Raw genomic sequence first — 20,533 nt, forward strand, 5'->3', positions numbered from 1 at the left:
AATTGTGTCCTCCAAGAAGCAGAGCCCACCTCTGCATTTGTGCTGCTGTTAGTGGATTGAAAATGGACTCTAGTGATTGATGATCAGTAATGAGGGTAAACTCTTTTCCATACAAGTACTGGTTGAAACAGTTTACACCCCAAACCAGACTTGAGGTCTGCACGATCATCAACCCCCAAATCTCTCCTCCCTGCACAAACAAAATTGGAACAAGCCCATTGACCCCCAAATCCCCCTCCCCCTCACAAAGAAACGAGAAAGATCAGGTGAAAAACAGTGTCACGCCTCGCTATCAGGTGTGGGTAAGTGTGCCGAACGAGGGTCACCAGTTGGAAAAAAAAAACACAGATGGTAAGCCTCAACAGGATATTAATGCAAGGGGTTTTATTTAGTGCCAGGTGAAGAAAAGGAGCAAAAGCTGCCCAAAAGTTGTGAAGTAAAAAAATACTTACAAATAAGTATTTTTGTCCACTTACAAAGCATGGACAAAAATTTACAAATATTCAGATGTTTTCTCCACGACACACTTTGTCCAACATAACTATTCACCAACTATCAAATCCAATGTCCACACCTCTCAGCAAAGCCAAACTGAGGGTTTAAATCTGCCTGCAGAGGGTTTATTGCGTCTACTCCCACTAACCCAGTTTTTATTTTAGGATACCCCAAACTGTCCCTCTGGTCTTTGGAGGCCATTCTGCTGTCTACAGACCGATATAATGGTGTGAGTGAAAATAAATGAAACTGTTTAGAATGCCTGTGCCTACAATCCTTATTTTTATGAGTTATAAAGTGGAAGAGCACCGTTAACTGAAGGGATTGTTTTGATTTAACCAAGCTAGGGATTGTTTTGATTTAACCAAGCTAGCAATTGTTTTACTGTTGGGGTGTGTAAATGGTGAACTCCCAAGAACTGTAGAATGGGAAGGCAAAGTGTGTGAACTACTGGGAAACTAGACCGGTGCCAGAATGAGAAAGTGTGACTAACCGGGCAAAGGGGCAAGGCTAGTGGGAGAATTAGCATTGTCACCTGTTCTGTCACAAACCTGGAATATAAAACAACTATAAGACTGAAACAATATCTATAGTCCAAGTCCATATCCAAAACACAGAAAACCTGGGTAACATTGTCCGTGCACAGCTGCAGACCTTTCTCTCTCTGGCAAGTGAGCAATCCCACCAACGATCAAAAGGCAGTTTCACCTCTCTGGCAACAGAGAGATCCCCAGCAATAAAAAGGCAGTCTCCCCTCTCCATAGCAGAGCGACCTCACCAGCAATAAAAAGGCAGGTAGCTGGTGCTCACCTTCTGCATTCACATCAACATTTCAAATCTCTCTCATTGCTTTTATCGACAAATGGTGTCGAACATTGGCTTGCACCCTGTCCTGCAGTCTTCTTGCCATGAGGTTCCTGCACACTATCTCTACCTCCCAAAATCCTCTTGGAGACTGCAGAGTGCTGAAACAAACTACCAATCTCCAAACTGTAAATTACAGACTCCAACAGTTCCAGAATCCCATTCAAGATGAAAAACAAATGTAAAAGGCATAAAATAATTGAAATATATGGTTTCATGATCTATCCAGAAGATGTTGACCGAAGGAGTGTTGTACGCATGGGCCATCTTGGCCGGACATCGTTTGGCCTTGAGGCATCGACCTCTGCTTGAATTTCTCAGCACGCTTGTGTAATTCTTGTGCATCAATGATGTGGCCTCAGTAAGTGATGCTTGGTTTAAATAATTCTCACTTGTGCCGTGCTCTGAGCCCATAATCTTCTAATCTTTTTAACAGTGTGTGAGAAGTTCCTTGCCATCCTCACCAGTAGCAATGATATCATCCAGGTAACACTGAGTAGCTGGGCAAAATTGCAGCAGCTGGTCCATGACTTTCTGCCAAAGTGCAGGTGCAAATGCTACTCCATAAATAGGCTTATTATAGTGATAACACCCTTTGTGAGTGTTTATGGTGAGAAACACTTCGGACTCATCTTCCGTCTCCATCTGTAGGTAGGCCTCAACTAAGTTCACTTTGCCTAAGTGTTTTCCTCCAGAAAGGTTTGCAAAGATATCTTTTATATGGGCAGAGGGTATTGATCTACTTTCAACACTGAGTTTATGGAGACCTAAAATCACCATAAATCCTGACCAGACCCATTCTTCTTGGTTACTGCAACCACTGGCACAGCCCATGTGCTGCACCCCAACTTGGGAAGAATTCTTTCAGCCTCCATGCGATCTAGCTCACTGGCTACTCTTTCATGGATGGTATAAGGAACTGGATGGGCTTTTTAAAACTTAGATGTGGCATTTTCACTTAACACTATTTTACCCTTGATATGCTTTGAGTTTTCCAATGTCTTCCTTGAACACTGCTGTGGTATCACCCAGCGCCTTTCTAAATTATCTTTCAGTTGACTCTGTTACAGGGGATGTGGCATGCAAACAGTGGATGGATCTCCAATCAGGTAGTTGTCTCAGCCAATCAAGGCCTCCCAATGCCGGCCCTCCTGTTTTTTTTTTATATAATCACAAACAAGCCCAATGTGGCTTCTGGTTGTTGTATTTCACTGTTATGAATATCATTCCCACAGGTGTAATCATTTCTCCAGTATAAGTTCTTAGTTGGATATCTGCAGTTTAATATCTTTGAAATGCTATTCAAACTGATTTTGTGGAATGACTGAAACAGCCGAGCCAGAGTCCAATTCCATCTTAATTAATTTGCCATTCACTTCTGGTGTAAGCCGTATTGCCTGTCACTTCACAATCACGAGAAAATCTGCAGATGCTGGAAATCCAAGCAACACACAAAAAAATGATGGAGAAACTCAGCAGGTCAGGCAGCATCTATGGACTGCTGAAGGGTCTCAGCCCAAAATGTTGACTGTACTCTTCTCCAGCAGTTTGTGTGTTGCTTGTCTCCTGCTAGATGGCACATTGTAAGTTTCAAGGTTACCCACTCCCGTGTCACTCTCATCATAATCGGATTTTAAATCAATAGCATGCAGATTGGTATTCTTTTTGAAACTGCAACTTGACTTTTTATCTTGTTCTCTTCCCTGTGCAGTATATTTATTTTTGTCTGCCCGACCCGCTCTTTGTAAATGTTTTACTTGGTGGCATTTTCTGCAAGCTTTGCCTTTAAGTCTGCGATGGTCTAGTGTATGTGAGCCCCTGCCACATTGGTAACACAATTTGTTCAGCCAGGTGGGATCCTATTTAGATGTTGCAATATTGATCATGCTCACTTTCATTCCTGACTGCAACTCAATTGTGTCTCTGCTGTTTCCATTGATACAGTGATTTCAACTGCTCTTTTAAATGCGAGTTGTGCTTCAGTTAGGAGCCATTTTGGAATACCTTCTTGTAAAGTTTCACGGCTAAATAATCTCTGTGTATCATTAAGCCCATTACTGAACTGGCAATGCTCATACAATTGCTTCAATTCAGCCACATTAGCTGAAATGGACTCCCCTGCCTTTTGATTTCACTTATGAAACCTAAAGCGTTCTGCAATCATCAATGGTTTTGGTTTTAAGTATTCTTGTATTACTTTCATGATATCAGCAAAACTCATTTTGGCTGGTTTGGTTGGAGCAGTCAAACTTCTAAGCAGAATGTATGCTTTTCCACCTATTACACTCAGCAAAACTGGCACTCATTTCTCATCAGCTATTCCATTTGCCTTAAAATACTGCACAATTTGTTCCGTATACATCACCCAGTTACCTATTGTGCAATCAAACATGTCTATCTTTCCAATGTATCCAGCCTTTCCAGTTTAAAAAAATTTTATGATTATTATCACCCCATATTCTTTGTTTATGAACCCATACATTTTGTTCATCTTCTGCCTTTTTTGTTAACTTGACCATCTTTCTCTCAGTCTTCCGAAGAAAAAAAACGGGCTGCACTTTTTTTTTTAACTCTAATATTTCACTGCACTTCAACAGGTTGGTAGCCATCTCGATTTTGTTTTAAAACTTTCTTGTCACCAATGCTATGTTTTGTAACTCCAAAAATTAATTGAAAGAAAAACATGGGAACCAGGAGGTACGTGATAACTTTGTTTTTACTTTTGTGAGATGTGCACTTATGATGTGGTGCCGTAATGACATATGCCATTCATGTAATTTTACGTATCACCCAAAATGAATTGCGTAAACAACAAACAATGTTTATGAAAACAATATATTTACAATATTCCTCAAATATTGCTGAAATATTAAATACACAACAGAAGTCAGTGGAGAATCGAGCACTGAGGTTTACGGGCAGTGAATATTGTGATTTGGATGGGAGTGCTGTTGGGTTGGGTGGCTTTCTCTCTTTCAAAAATATCATTTTATTCAATCAGCAGTATATAATAGATAACATTCCCATATCATCATTCACAGTAAATGGCAGAATGTTCATTCTATTTGCATAATGTTTAGCATGAGTTTTTCTTACCATCTAAATATGAGATCAAATGCAGACAGAATGAATGCTCTAACAAACACTGCCCCACTCTGTCCTCACTTTCAATTGTCTGTCTCCACAATATTTCATCTCACTTGTACCCTGACCTCTCTATTTTCTCTCCAAGATGTTCTATCAAATAGGAACAGTACCTCATCTTCCTTTTGGATGGTGTGAAATTAAGTGATTTCAAATAATCACACATTTCAGGCTTACATATCACAGTTTAATATTCAATATTTTTCTCTCTCTCCTTTCCTGGTAATTTCAGATTTCTTCACTTTGTTGCACCACCTCCTCATATGCCTTTTGTCATTCAGTAGTCTTTATGACTCCTGCTACATCGCTGGTTGTTTTAGTCTGTCTTGGTCTCTGACCTATCACAGACCTTCTCTTCTATTAATCTCCCGCCTCATGCATGTAAAGACACTGACTGTTCCTTTTCAACTATATAAGAAGATAAGATAAAACTTTATTTATCCGGAAGGAAATTATTGTTGGAAGATTGCTCAGTCAGAAATATATACTTTAAAATACAAAATGTAAGCATTGAGGTACGAAAAAGAATCCAAAATATGCATTAAAAAGTAATAGTGCAAAATACAGATGCGTAATAAAACCGTATACTTATACTTAAGGAGGAGGAATTGTAGAGTCTTATAGCCACAGGGAGAAAGGATCTCCTGTGGTGTTCAGTGGTGCCCCTCGGTGGAATCAGTCTGTTACTAAAGGTGCTCCTCTGTTTGTCCAGTATGTTATGGAGGGGGTGAGAGGGGTAACTTAATTGTTACTAAGATTATTTATTTATAAAGTAACTGGCTCCCAACCAAAGCTCAAGCTAGAATCTAATCAAAAGATTTGGAATGAGATATCCAAAACAGGTATCAGATAGTATTGACTGAATAATTTACACGTAGAATGAGGGGTACCCAGGAGCGGTCACTTAAGAAATAACTTTGCCAATTAGGTCTGCCAATCAATAAGCTCATGCTCAATCAACTACTTCAGCTCTTCTTGCCCTATTTATTTCCTTTTTCTTGTATTATAATGAATTATGTGAACAATGGACTCGGGGTCTGGACTATATATACAGGTATATATTTTGCATGATTATATTACTGATACCTTATATGCTCTTGTTATCTTGTATGTGTGAGTGCTAGACCTCAAGCTGCAGTGTTGCATATTTGCAACTGCTGGGAGAAGGGTGTCAGAGCCAGTGGGCTCCACCAGGGGCGGTGTGGCACAGCATCCAGGCTGGAGTCAGTGCTGCCCCCACCCCTGTGTTCGCTTGGCAGAGGACAAGCTCTATTGTGGTCATCTGCAGATTTCAGTAGTGTTGGATGGCTTAAATTTGGACTCTTTATGAGTGGCTATATCTTTCTATCTTGTATGTTGTTGTAGCGTGGATGAAATTACCGGAGAGACAGTCACTGGTAGATACAAAGCAGCTTCTTTATCCAACACAACAAAGTACAGCAGGCATCTTGAGACGCTTTCCGCAGAAAGTTCTACTAGCTAAAACGTGGGCTCGATATTTATATGCTAAACACAAAGGCAATCGCTACTTAAAAAGTTACAGACTATGCTTCCTTTTGAAGCTACATACAAACATCACACCTTCGGATTTCATCCTTTCCTTCTGACGCCAACATGTCTGTGTTGGTATCCACAGCCTTTAGTTCAATCCACAATACATTTATTTGGCATTTTACATGCTAACATAGAAGACAATTAATATTTATAATGTATAGATAATACTGTCTTCGAAACACAGCATCAGGTCAAACTACCAGAAGCATCTGGTATTTACACCTTTTAGGAAGCCCATTCTGGTGGACTCAATCCACAGTCCTTTGTCAAACAGTTAAAATAGAAGTCTGGTGGCCAAAGTCACTTAAGTGTTAACAAATCATCTACCCAAAAAGAAATCCACTCTAACAGTCCCTCCTCTTGGCCCTCCTGGACAAATTAAATTTGTATCAGGAAAGGTCAACCTAGGAGGATCTGCTCAAATAGGGCAGCAAAAATGCCCTGTCTTAAAATTTCCCCCCAATTTTATGTACCTCGATATCTATCGTAGCATTACCTAATCGCTGCTTAACAAATGTTAAGCAGAGAGGCTGTTCCAAGTCTTTAGGAAAGGGGCTCCTTTGGCATGCCTGCTCTTTCCCTGCAGACTGACTGCACCTTAATCACACCCCTTTGTCTTCAGCCCTTTATCCTCTGGTCGCTGAAACTCTCCTTCCAGGAGCACCCACAGGCTCTCTCATCGATGTACAGGAAGGGGTTGGGGTGGCCTCTACGTAAATGTCTGCAAGGACCTCTCCTCGGTGGCACCCCCTTCCGAACTGTTCCGTTGATCACTGGCTCAACTGCTGAAAAGGGCTCAGCTCTTCAGACTCGGGGTGACTATTTCCAGATGCCATGTGCAGTCTGAAATGCCATCGAAGTGGTGGAACTTACCATCTCTGCTTTAACTCAAAAATCCCTCCCCATCTATTTCCCAAATAATTTTCTATAGTATGCTATAAAATTAATCATCTACCTTCAGCAACCAGCCTTCTTTACAGAGTACCATCGTCATCACACTTGAGCAGGCTATTCATGGTTTTCAAACACGTTCATAGTCTCTTCTGCCACGCTCTCGGCATTTTCTGTCTTTGCATTTTCTCCAGGTATGTTTTCATCAGCAGTGGCCAGGTCTGGCATGGCCGACTGGTGTTCCTCTCTTAGGTTCTCTGTAATTACATGGTTACTGTGTACACTTGGTTCCCCACTCTGTCTGTGGGAGCAACAAGAGGGTGAGTTGTATGCTTTAACTTGAGTCCAGTGTTTCCACTGGCTGCCGCGCCGAATCTCTACACAGACACACGTATCATTGGTTAAGAGTACCGTATGTGGTCCTATCCACCTGGGGGCAAACCCTGGCCTTTCTGACAGCACCCTCACCATAACTTGGTCGCCGGGCTGTGGAAGAACTATCCCCTTTCCCTCTGGCTCTTTCTGATCAGCGATTCGCTGTTGTTTCGCTCGGTCCTTTAATACTTTAAGTTGATAGTAACTTTACCCCCTGTTTTTTGGCAGGGGCCCTGTGAAGTCTATCTGGATGTTTTTCCAGGGTCCCTTTGGCTGAGGCTGATTTGCCAGCTGTAGCTTTCTGCCCTTACCAGGGTTATGCTGGGCACAAGTGATACAATGGCGGCAGAATTTCTCAACATCCCCATGTGTCCAGCACCCACCTGATCCCTCCTTTGCTCCTTTTCTCCAACATTTTTCCTTCTCTTCTGCCTCTACCTCTTCATATAATTTTACTAAGCTGGCTTCTGTCGTTTCCTCCTGCACACTTGCAATTTCAATTGTCTCTTGTTCCTCAGCTGCCTTATTTGCAGTAACGTCTGCCCTTGGAGGAACTGGGAAAACTTTATGTTCTGGAGTGGCCGCAGTCTCTCTGAGTATCCCCTGGTGTTTCTGTTCCTTCGCTATACCCTGAACAGCGGTCAGTGTGTCAGTTTGTATAGGGTCCTGCTTAGGGGGTTTATACAGACCCTCCTCTATTTTAACTGGGTCTATCTCTACCTGCTCACAATCTTGCTTGTCTCTAGCCCACACTGCTGGGAACTGCTGACAAGGTAACCCATAGACGCCATCCTGTCTCCAGCCTCTAATGATCGGGGCAGCTACGCCTATGCTAGCCAGGCCGTGTATTCTGTTGGTTGTACGTGTTCTCTGCCCCTGACTCGTCCATATTGTTTCTCCTTTTCCTGAATCTATAACAGCTCCTGCTTCCCTTAGGATGTCTATTCCAATGGTCGTGCCTTCATTATTTGGACATACCCAGAAATACACTGGAAGCTGCACTCCTCCGATTTCTAGTATTTGCTTCTCGCTTCTTTCTGCTTTTGCTGTTTTCCCTCCTACACCCCTGATATAACTGGCCTGTCCAGTTGTTGGTAAGGGCAAGTCTGTTATTGATATTGATGCCCCTGTGTCCACTAACATATTGCATTGCTGTCCCTCTAACAATGCCGTTATGTACATCCTTGAGTCACCAGAGCTGGCCATGGAGCCCGCTGCCACATCCTTTTCTGCCTTAAGAGGCGCCGTCACTAACTCTTTGATCTGATCGACAGTCAGACTGGTTGCTGATGTGGTGAGTGACTGGGTGTCTGCGGTTTCCTTCGCCTGCGTTTTCCCCCTCCCCTTTGGACACTGTCTCTGGCTATGTCCTGATAGGCCACAGCTGTAGCATATCAACTCCTTCACTGTCTTATACCTGGTACGGCAGTCCTTTGCAAAGTGCCCTGGCTGCTGGCAAGCAAAGCAAGCCCTCTGGGACATCACAGCAGCTGCATCCACTATACCCACTTTACGATTTCTCTTGCCTTTTCTTTGGTCAATCTCACTGGTCCACGAAACTATCTCAGAGTAGTTAGACCCTACCGTTTTGTCTAAATCTAAAACTTCTTGGTGGGCTGAGCTCAGGCCTTCCTTCAGCATTTTTAGGAAGACTGGGTCGTCCCTCCCTGGATATTCAACCCGGAATACTCCTCATACACTCGGTATTTATGTTCTGCGTAATCCATGGCTGCCTTGTGATCTTTTTGAGTCACTGCCATTATCGTTCCCCAGCTACTCTCGCCTCCCCCCAGTCGCTGCCTCACTTCCCTTTTAAAAGAACGATATCTTTCTTCATTACTGGTGCTCCCGGTAGTTCCCCATGTACCATCCTGCACCCTCTGAGCCATCCTGTCCCACATATTCCTCGGGCACTTCGCTTTTACCAACACATGTATATCTTTAGGGTGCACTTGGTGAACTTCAACCATTTCCTCGAGTTTACGCCAGAATTCTGAATTCCCATAGGCGATTTAAGTGAGGGCAACTCGGACAAAATGCTTTGTTTCTCTCTGGGGGTGAAGGGCTTATGAATAGTTGTAATCAAGGTCGAGGGCTGGCTCGGATCATCAGGGTTCTCAACCTGACGTTGCCTGACTTCAATAGGTGCCATTCTGCTTGATCTCTCTGGGTAAACCCACTCCCTGAGATATCTCCATACTAATTCCCACACTACGCAAAATATAAAACCGCAGAGTATGTATTCCACAATCTGCCAATTTTGAGTACCTGAACTCATGATGCCCGCTGTATTCTTTTGCATCACACTTGAACATGCATACGCTAAAATGCAGCTTCCCGAACGAGTATACATGCCCCTACTCTGGCGTCTCGAACCGTACCGTTGGTTACCACCTTTCGCAACTGGTGGTTCCAACTCTCACCAAGTTAACACGCAAAGATTCCTCACTTACATAAACACACGTGCACATGCACACACTACTTTAATATCTACCAGTTCAGCTCACCACGTTCGTGATACCTCGTGACCTGTGCACCACCGACCAAACAGATCCAAGTGTGAGTGTATTTTAGAAAAATACTCACCAACTTAAGACTGCTAGGAACGCTGGCCACATGACGGGTCACAAAGATATCCCACTCCTGACACCAAATGTTGTAGCGTGTATGAAATTACCAGAGAGACAGAGTCACTGATAGATACAAAGCAGCTTCTTTATCCAACACAACAACGTACAGCAGGCATCTTAAGACGCTTTCCGCAGAAAGGTCTGCTAACTAAAATGTGGGCTCGATATTGATATGCTAAACACAAAGGCAATCGCTACTTAAAAAAAACACATCAAAGTTGCTTGAATTTCCAGCATCCGCAGAATTCCTGTTGTTCGCTACTTAAAAAGTTACAGACAATACTTCCTTTTGAAGCTACATACAAACATCACACCTTCGGATTTCATCCTTTCCTTCTGACGCCAACATGTCTGTGTTGGTATCCACAGCCTTTAGTTCAATCCACAATACGTTTATTTGGCATTTTATGTGCTAACATAGAAGACAATTAATATTTATAATGTATAGATAAGACTGTCTTCGAAACGACAGCATCAGGCACCAGAAGCATCTGGTAATTACACCTTTTAGGAAGCCCATTGTGGTGGACTCAATCCACAGTCCTTTGTCAAACAGTTAAAATAGAAGTCTGGTGGCCAAAGTCATTTAAGTGTTAACAAATCATCTACTCAAAAAGAAATCCACTCTAACATATGTTCTATTGCACTTTGTGCTGTGCGTGACTGTTGGCATTGTGTTTTGCACTTTGATCCCAGGGTTACGCTGTCTCGTTTAGCTGTATTCTTGGGTATTTATATATGGTGGAATGACAGTTAAACATAGAAAACCTACAGGACAATACAGGTCCTTTGGCCCACGATGCCATGCTGAACATGTACTTATTTCAGAAATTACCTAGGGTTACCTATAGCCCTCTACTTTACTAAGCAACATGTACAATGAATTGAATTGATTCTTCTTCTTCATGTGCCTTGCACGTTACACGCTTGGGCGATCGTGGCTCTCCACATCGAACGATCCCTCGCAGTGTCAATGATATCTCACACACTTAGATCTGTTAATTCTTTCACAGTGTCTGTATATTTTCTCCTTTGCCTTCCTCTTCCGTGTTTCCCAGGCATATGGCCTTGTAATGTAAGGCATTCTATTTCTTCCTTTCTGATGACGTGGCCCAGGAATTTAAGTTTCCTCTCATTTAATGTTCTCATTAAGATCTTTTTGTATGGGCGCTTGGAGGACTGTTTCATTAGTTACCCTCGCTCTATATGATATTTTCAGCATTCTTCTAAAAAACCACATTTCTGTTGCTTCTAAGTTTCTTTGGAGTTCTGGTGTTATAGTCCATGTTTCGGAAGCATACAGCAAGATTGACCAGATGTAACATTTTAGCAGCCTAAGCCTTGTTGTCATAGAAATGTGTCCGTTGGTAAAAATGGGTTTCATTTTTTGGAAACTGGTTTTGGCAATGACAATTCTTCTTTTTATCTCTACTTTACTTCTAGCATTTTGTGATATAAAGCTACCAAGGTAATTAAAGCTGGTCTTTTGTTCAACCTCTTGGTTACCAATGTACAATTGGCAGTTGGGAGTATCCTGCTGTTTTGATATTACCATACATTTGGTTTTTTGAATATCAAAATGATGTCTTTTTATGTTTTATTGATTTCACTAAAGCATTCGACAAAGCTAACATGAAAAATTACATCAAATTCTCGCTAAACTAAACATTGACGGAAGGGACCAACAACTGCTTCAAAATTTATATTGGAATCAAACGGCGGTGGTAAAAATTGATGATAGTATAAGCAGTTGGATTAAAATTCAAAGAGGAGTTAGACAGGGATGCATTGCCTCACTGGAATTATTTAATGTCTATAGTGAATTGATTATCCACCCAAAACCTTTTATCAAAGGTTTACAGAGTGAAGAAAAATTCTTACCTCTGGTATAAATGCACTATAACAGTAATTAAGTGATACACAATGCTGGAGGAACTCCACAGACCAGACAGCATCTATGGAAAAGAGTACAGTTGACTCTTTTCCATAGATGCTGCCTGGCTTGCTGAGTTCCTGCAGCATTTAGTGTGTGTTGCTTGGATTTCCAGCATCTGCAGATATTCTCTTGTTTGTAATGTATTAAGTGAGATGGATACTATCGAAGAAAAAAATAAAATTTCACTGGGAATTTATAACCAACAGACCTCAGATAGTCAGGCACAACCATTCCTCCCTTCCCATTATCCGTAACACGGGCTGCATGCTGAGCCCATTGCTGTACCCTCTGCTCACACATGATTGCATGCCAAGCACACAAGTAATCACATTGTCAAGTTAGCTGATGACATGGTAGTCACCTATAGTGATGAGAAGGCCTGCAGAGAGGAGGTGGAAGAGTTCGAGGCCTGGTGTCAGTGGCTTAAGATTATTTAAAAGGGCACAGTTATATAATTTATTGCTTATTTTGCATACAGACACTCCTGTGCCTAGCGTCACTTCATGGACATAAAATCAATCTTTGTATATAAGCTATCTTATGTATTTATACAGTATTTATTGTATTTTTATTATTGTGTTCTTTATCTTAATGTGTTTTTTGTGCATTGTGTCTGGAGTAACAATTATTTAATTCTCCTTTACACTTGTATACTAGAAATGATATTAAACAATCTGAAAGCAAGCTGTCAGAATTGTGAGCATTTTATTTTCTTCTTTGTCGTGTATTTTCAGGGCACTGGTGTTTAAAGATCTCAAGAGACATAACCTTATAGCCCCAACTGAGTTGGCAGTGACACTAATCAGCCACTTAATATAGTGGTATCACATTACACTGTCTGCTGCTTGTTTTAGCAGAGAGATTAGTAATTTGAGTAGGCTGGTTTCTACCTTTAAAAATATTGAGGAAAAATTGAAATCAGCAGCAATAGTTTTGAGAAACTGAAGGTAGCCAGGCAAGAAAAATATATCCTTTTTCATAGATCAACCTAACTGCTCATCTTTTTCCAATATCCCCTCTCATCCAAAATATATACAAGCATTCCACACTCTTGGGCCTCTTTATAACTAACATCACTTCCATTCTGCTCTACATATTTTTCTATAAAACTAGAGGTTTGTACCACTGAGGAACTCTCTCTACAGATACATAGCTCTCTATGTAGTACACTGTTATGCAAAACGAAAGCATAAAATAATCACGATGTTCCAAAGGCAATCTGATTTAAGTACTCTGCAGCTGTACAATCATCAGGTTGTACACAAGCCACAACCAAACAGCACAACAGGTGGCCATTTGGCCTATAATGCCTGTGCCAGATGCCCGAAAGAACTATCTGGTTTGTTCTATTTTCTCCATCACTCTGTAACTATATATCGAAGCCCTTTTGAATTTGCCACTGACTCAATGTCCACCATTATTTCAGTTAATACATTTCAAATGATCACCACTTGCTGAGTAAAAGATCTGTCTAGCTTCACCTTAGATGTTTTGACTAGGCGTTAGGAGTAGAGCCAATATTTTCTCTTCTGCTTATGAGATTCTCCACCTGTTTGAAACAACTTGCCTTCAGGTCTATCCATATTTTCTTATGCTCCATTGACCATGTGCGAAAAATGATCTAACAGACGTAATATTTCTCTGCCGACTGCATTGATCCCTTGTCTAATGGTTTTAATTACTTTATTATTATCTCAGTTATTGTTATAACTATTAAATCAAATTGGTACCACTCCAAGACTTTCTCCTTCATCATTGGTCTTTCCTGGCTTTAAACATATGCCAATCTGGCTTAATAATAGTTATCTATCATGGGTACATATCTTGTGAATTACATTATTAGGTGCAGCAATGCCAAATGGATGAAATCAAGGAGCATAAAATCCCCAGTTTCATCTTGTGTCCCTGACCTGTAATTATTTCAAAATAGTCTTAACACATCTTCCCACCAAATATGTTAATCCAAGTGCTTTATATTATAGATCTCATTTGTAGCTCGCCTAACAGTATATGTAGTAGCCAGGAAGTGGTAGTTCAACTTCAAGCTTAAAAAATCTAGACAGGTAAGTTGGTGTGATATTCAGGACTCACTGTGGTATTAGACTCCAGTCTTCTAGGTGAGATGTTAAAACAAAGCTTCTCAAATTGACATAAATGCTCCCTTTGCTCTATGTTGAAGAAAACCAAGCAGTTATTCAGTGCCCTGGCTAATATTCATCCCTCGTTTAACATCACTAAAGTAGATTTGCCTTGAAATTCTAATTAGCCAACTGAACACAGATGTAAGGGGCAGCAATTACAGTTTAATTCTGATGAAAGATTAATTCTTATTTCTCTTCTCACCAGTGCTGCTTGACATGCTGAGTATTTCCAGCATTTCCTGCTTTTACCTTGTTTTTGTTTTCGACCCCCTATTCCAGATCTTATGTGAAGATTGCACAATTTTGGCTTTGAAGAAGTGTTATCCAGCATGAGATTAGGAGGATGAGATTATGGTTCAGTGCTGTGGCTGGAGAGGAGTGGGGATTTGGAGCCTTGCTGTTTGGATACTGCAGGAGTTAGGAAAGTGCAGGTGGGAAACTAAGGGAAGGGATGGAAGCAGACGAATGGCTGGTAAAAGAGTGGTAAGGGTGGTGAATCTGTGGAATTCATTGCCACAGACAGCTGTTGGAGGCATTGGATACATTGAAAGGCTCTTGATTAGCAAGAGGGCTTCAAAGGTTACGCGAAGAAAGCAGGAGAATGGGGTTGAAGAGGATAATAAATCAGCTGTGATGGAATGAATGGAGAGACTCGATAGCTGAAAGGCCCAATACTGCTCCGATCTCTTATGGTAAGGAAGAAGACGTGCAGAGGGGATGGTGTTGCAGGGAAGTAATCACATGGGATTAAGATTGTGGCACATCGCGGGGAGAGGCAATTGCTGGTCAAGTAATTAACTCATCCGACAAGTATTCTAATCTGCTGCCATTGCTGCGAAACCTATGTTGAACAGTGGGTACCTTGTCATAGCCACTGCTGGGATGGTGTAGTCCAAGCTCACCAGCAGTGTTCAAAAGGAGCACTGCATGAGAAGTAATCGACAGAACTTTGTGCATTGATAATGCAGAAATCTCAACGTGGTGTCAAGCTGATACAAGTTTTAGGGCGTCTAATTGAATTTCTGATGTGACACGAAATAACCAGAAATGATCATTAATCACGTTTCAGTCTAGAAAAATCGATTTTCAGTTGTATGATGCTGAGAGAAACAGCCTTATGCAATTGCATTTCTAGGCAATTATCTGGTCGTTATCACACTCCTGTTTGTGGTAGATTGCTGTGCACAAATTGACTGTCACATTTCCTACATCACATCTGTGACTGCACTTCAGAAGTATTAACTAACTGTAAAGCACTTTGGCATATTGTGAAAAAATATGTAAATACAAGGCTGTCTCTCTATTTTGTTTGATTATCTATTCAGTCCTCATTTCTATCTCAAAATTAGTACTGCTGTGATCACCAACCCCCTAATTTTTCCTTCCTTCAAAAAGATTTATTATTTTGTTCATGTTAGAGTTGGGAATAAATCCAATTTTGTTTTTATTCCTCAGGGATCCTTTACCTGCTAAGACCAAAACTTGCTTTATGTGAAATTACCTACCTTCAGCAGCCTACATCACTATCTGGAATCAGGAGTTTATTATGACATGAATCAGATCTGGGGTTATTTGCTGTGCATTGCCAACACCCCCAATTTGTTTGTGGTTTCTTGTTTTCTCAGCGTTATGTGGTCAGTTCTCTTGTGCCTCCCTTCCCCTTAGACAACCTTGAAGAGATTTGATGGCTTAAGATATGACGTTGCTTCTTTACTACAGATGACCCCTGCCTTAAGATGGGTAGGTGGGGGAGGGGGTTGGTGCATTCTCAGAAAGTGGTCTGTATCACGAGTTTCTGTAATATCTGCATGTGTCAAGAAATGTGAGTTGAAATGTATTATTTGATTGATTTGCTTTTATCCCCCCACATAACTACTGTGAATGAATTTAATTCCATATCTCAAAATTTTGTGCTGTAATTTGTGAATTCTGTAATGGCAAATTTCTGTAACCAGGATGGCTGTAAATGATGCTGAGATGGTTGATCAGACCCTGGCTTCTGTCCCAGCAGCACTGATCCACGACTCACACCTCTTGATCCATAGCCATCTGGAGGTTCGCTCAGCAGCTACTGTGATGGCCCTGAAAGCTCTTTTCTTTGCAGCCCCTGTAATGCCAAGTAGAGGGTAGGTTCTGCAGAGCAAGCAGCCAGCTAAACCTCTACACCAAACCTCTATAGGCTCACATTGTGCCCTCCACCCCTGTCTCTGGCACTGCTCTACCAGCTCCTGGTATTTGGCTTTCTTATGTTCAAACACCTCTTCAATCCGGTCTATCCAAGTTAATGTCAGTTCTACCATGATCACCTGCTTTGAGGTTTCTGACAGAATGACCACGTCAGGCCTCAGTGATGATGATGCAATGGAGTCAGGGAACTTTAATTGCTTTCCCAGATCGACTTTCAGTTGCCAGTCAGACGTTGTGGCAAGCAAGTCTGCTGGTGACCTAGGCTGAGACTGTGGTTGGTCTCCAGCTTTGACAAAGGCTATGGGCTTTCTGGGTTGGCAGAGGTGCCTACTGACAGTGTTTGCCTGTATAGTGCAAATAGGAACAAAAATACCCCTCAGTCATCAGGCTCTTGAGCAAAAGGGGATAGTTACACTTATTTAAGGACTATGTTATCTTGTTATTTCATGCTTGTTATTTATTGCTATTTAGTTATATCTGCATTTTACACAGTTTGCTTTCAGTTTACAGTTCCTGATGTTTACAGTTACTGTTCTATAGATAGATTTAGTTATGCCCGCGGAAAGAGAATCTCAAGGTTGTGACATGTATATACTCTGATAATAAATTTTACTTTGAACTTTGAATTAGATCATTTAGCCCCTTGAACCTATCTTGCAATTAGTGAAAGGCTAATGAACGTCTTCATTCCATCTAGTTCAAGTTCATGAAACCAAGTTTATTGTCATACACCCATAGACATGAATACAGCCAAATGAAACAATGTTCCTCCAGGGCCAAGGTGCAAAAGTCAGAACCAACAGTCACACACAGCACATATAGCACAGATAATTATGACAGCAGAGAAATGTATACAGTAGTTACAAAAAATATTAAAACAGTAATAATATAGCCCAAATCCATGAGTGTCATGGCCTTTTAGATTGATGGTCCATGGATGTTGTGTTGGAGCCACATTTCTGCAAGAACAGTCTGCAGCAGTTCTTCGTATTGCACAGTGCAGCGGCAGATGAATGCAATCCAGCTTGTCTTCGTGGGAGTGAACACTGGAGAGCAGCACCAATGCTGGAGGGGCCAGACCCAGCCCAGAGTGGAATCTAGTTGCACACACCCAGCTCCAGTGTCTCCTTTCTCGGTAGCCACAACAGGTGACCCCAAGGCATGAATGAGGGCTTGGTCCACTGGTTCGCTTCTGAATCTGTTACCGTCCTTGCCTAAAAAAGTCTGCTGAGTATATATTCTGAGTCTTGAAATTTTCTGCAGATTTCTCCCCAGTCTCAGCAATTTTTTTATTTTGGTGGGGATATTTGGGGACTGTTGCAGATTTTTTACATTTCTTATGTGACAAGGTATGGCTGTCATCATACCTGAATGGCCTAGCAGTAATTTTATGTCCAATGTTTCTAGATATAAAATTGCCACATTCACCAGAGGAAATAGTTTGCCTCCATTTATTCAACCAGAAGTCTCTTGGTGTGAATTTCTGTCAAAGTTTGTGTATAAAACCGTGCAATATTTTTGCTAAGTTAAAGACATCGTATAAATGCAAATTGCTGTGATGTCAGAGCAATTATTACATCTAGATCTCATTGTAATTTAATAATTGTTTGATTTTGTGCTTCAATTGCTGGGGTTAGGTTCAGTGTATATTAAACACACTGACAGTCTCAGGCTGACAATAGTACTTACAACTAAACTTATTTAACATTTAAAAAAAAAATCCTATCTTGCAGCACTGATTTGCGGAATAAGTATTTGATTCCTGTCACCCACTGCGTCTGTTTGTAAAGAGATTATGTTAGACTTTTATTGCTCAGTGAATGGCAACCTATAATTTATTCACTATGAATAAAGAATGCCACTGTTTCACAATGCTGAACAGAGTAAATTAATGTTTGAATGGTCACTTTCGCATTGAAAACTAGCAGTGTTTTTGCTTACAACACACACAAAATGCTGGTGGAACGCAGCAGACCAGGCAGCATCTATAGGAAGAGAACGTTGACTGTACTTCTTCCTATAGATGCTGCCTGGTCTGCTGCGTTCCACCAGCATTTTGTGTGTGTTGCTTGAATTTCCAGCATCTGCAGATTTTCTCGTGTTAGTGTTGTTGCTTAGTCTATAAGGAACAGTTTCAGTCTTAACCTGAATAAATGAGGTATAACTAACATAAAAACCATACCTTTCTCTCTTTGACTTCCTACACTATTCCAATGATACCCAACCTAAGCTTGAGGATGAACACCTCATCTTCTGTCCATACATCTTCTGTCAAATGCCATCAACAAATTTGCCAAAGATACCGTTAGCAACAAGAAGCTGTGCGTGATTGGTTGGTTACAACAGCTACCTTGTGCTCTACATCAGCAAGACCAAGGAATTGATTGTGGACTCCAGGAAGGGGAAGGCAAGAGAACACCTCATTGAGTGGTTAGCATTTGAAAGGTGAGCAGCTTCAAGTTCCTGGGTGTCAATGTCTTAGAGAATCTACCTTGGTCCCAACACAATGCAATCATGAAGAAGGCACACCACTGGCTATACCTCATTAGGTGTTTGAGGAGATTTGATATGTCACCAAAGAGGTATCAAGAGGCAGTGCCTCAACGAAATGGCATCCATCATTAAGGACCCTCGCCTTGCAATACATGCCTTCTTCTCATTACCTCTATCAGTGATGAGGTACATGGGCCTGAAGACCCATACTTAATATTTTAGGAACAGCTTCTTCCCCTCTGCCATCAGATTTTTGAATAGTCCATGAACACTACCACAAAATGCTTTATTTTGTACTATGTGTTTATTTTTGTAATTTATAGATTTTTGTCTTTTCACTGTACTGCTGTAAAAACAATAAATTACACATCCTATCTCAAGGATAATAAATTTGATTGTGATACTAAGTATTGCATTGGGAGAATCCAGTGCTATTGGAGATGCGTTGTTAGGTGATATCCTCTCTCTCCTCATGCATGGAAAAGTCTATGGCACACTTCCAAGAACAGCAGAGTAGTTATTCTTAGTATTTTGAGGATTATATTTATTCCACAACCATCTTCACTGAAACTAAAACAAGTTTGATGGGTTGTTGTTGCAATTCGTGGGAGCTTGCTATCTGCCTATTAACTGTCTTGTTTAACCTATTACTACCAGTGATTGCATTTCAAAGGTGATGAACAGTAAACAGCACAACACAATACAGGCTTTTCAGCCCACAATATTGTGCCTACATTTCACTTATTTACTTAGTCATACAGCATGGTGTAGACCCTTCCGGCCCTTCGAGCAGCGCTGCCCCAGCAACACCAGACAATCCCGATTTAACCCTAACCTAATCATGAGACAATTTACAATGACCATTTAGCCTACCCAGTATGTCTTTGGACTGTGGGATGAAACTGGGACGCTGGGGAAAACACATGGATTCCACGGGGAGGACGTACAGACTCCTTACAGAGGATGTCAGAATTGAACTCTGAACTCTGACACTCTGATCTGTAATAACATTGCACAAGCTGCTATGCAACCGTGGCAAACTACTTTATGATCAATCTAACCCTTCCCTGCCACATAGCCCTCCAGTTTCCTTTCATTCATGTGCCTATCTAAAAGTCTTGTAAATGTCCCTTATGAATCTGCCTCCACCTCCACCCCTGGCAATGCCTTCCATGTACTTACCAGTCTCTGTGTTTAAAAAAAACAAAAAAAAAAACAACCTACCAATGACATCTCCCCTTTCCTTTCCTTCAATCACCTTAAAATTATGCCCTCTCATATTAACCATTGTCACCCCGGCACTGGCTATCCACTCTATCTATACCTCTTATCATCTTAGACACCTCTATCAAGTCACCTTTCATCCTCTTTTGCTCCAAAGAGAAAAGGCCTACCTCACTCAAACTTTCCTCATGAGATGTGCTCATAATCCAGGCAGTATCCTGGTAAATCTCCTCTGCACCCTTTAAAGTTTCTACATTGTTCTGAAAACGTGGAGAATAGAACTGAACACAATATTCCAAATGTGGTTTAACCAGAGTTTTACAGAGCTGCAGCATTACCTTGGGGCTCTTGAACTTAATCCCTGACTAATGAAGACCAAAGCACTGTACACATTCTTAACTATCCTATCAATTTGCACAGTAACTTGGAGGGATCTATGAACGTGGTCCCCAAGATCCCTCTGTTTCTCCGCACTGCTACAAATCCTGCCATTAACCCAGTACTCCAACTTCAAGTTTGACCTTCCAAGGTGTACCACTTCACACTCTTCCGGATTGAACTCCATCTACCATTTCTCAGGCCAGCCCTGCATTTCTATC

The 20,533-nt window shown here is 41.3% G+C and overlaps 1 protein-coding gene across 2 annotated transcripts in view; it reads left to right on the plus strand.

Annotated features, from left to right (window-relative positions):
- ten1 (TEN1 subunit of CST complex) overlaps nt 1-20,533 on the plus strand; it is a 57,588-nt gene that overhangs the window by 25,556 nt on the left and 11,499 nt on the right. The window lies entirely within an intron of this gene.

This window comes from Mobula birostris, chromosome 20 (genome assembly GCF_030028105.1).
Source record: "Mobula birostris isolate sMobBir1 chromosome 20, sMobBir1.hap1, whole genome shotgun sequence".
In the NCBI taxonomy this organism is placed as follows: domain Eukaryota; kingdom Metazoa; phylum Chordata; class Chondrichthyes; order Myliobatiformes; family Myliobatidae; genus Mobula; species Mobula birostris.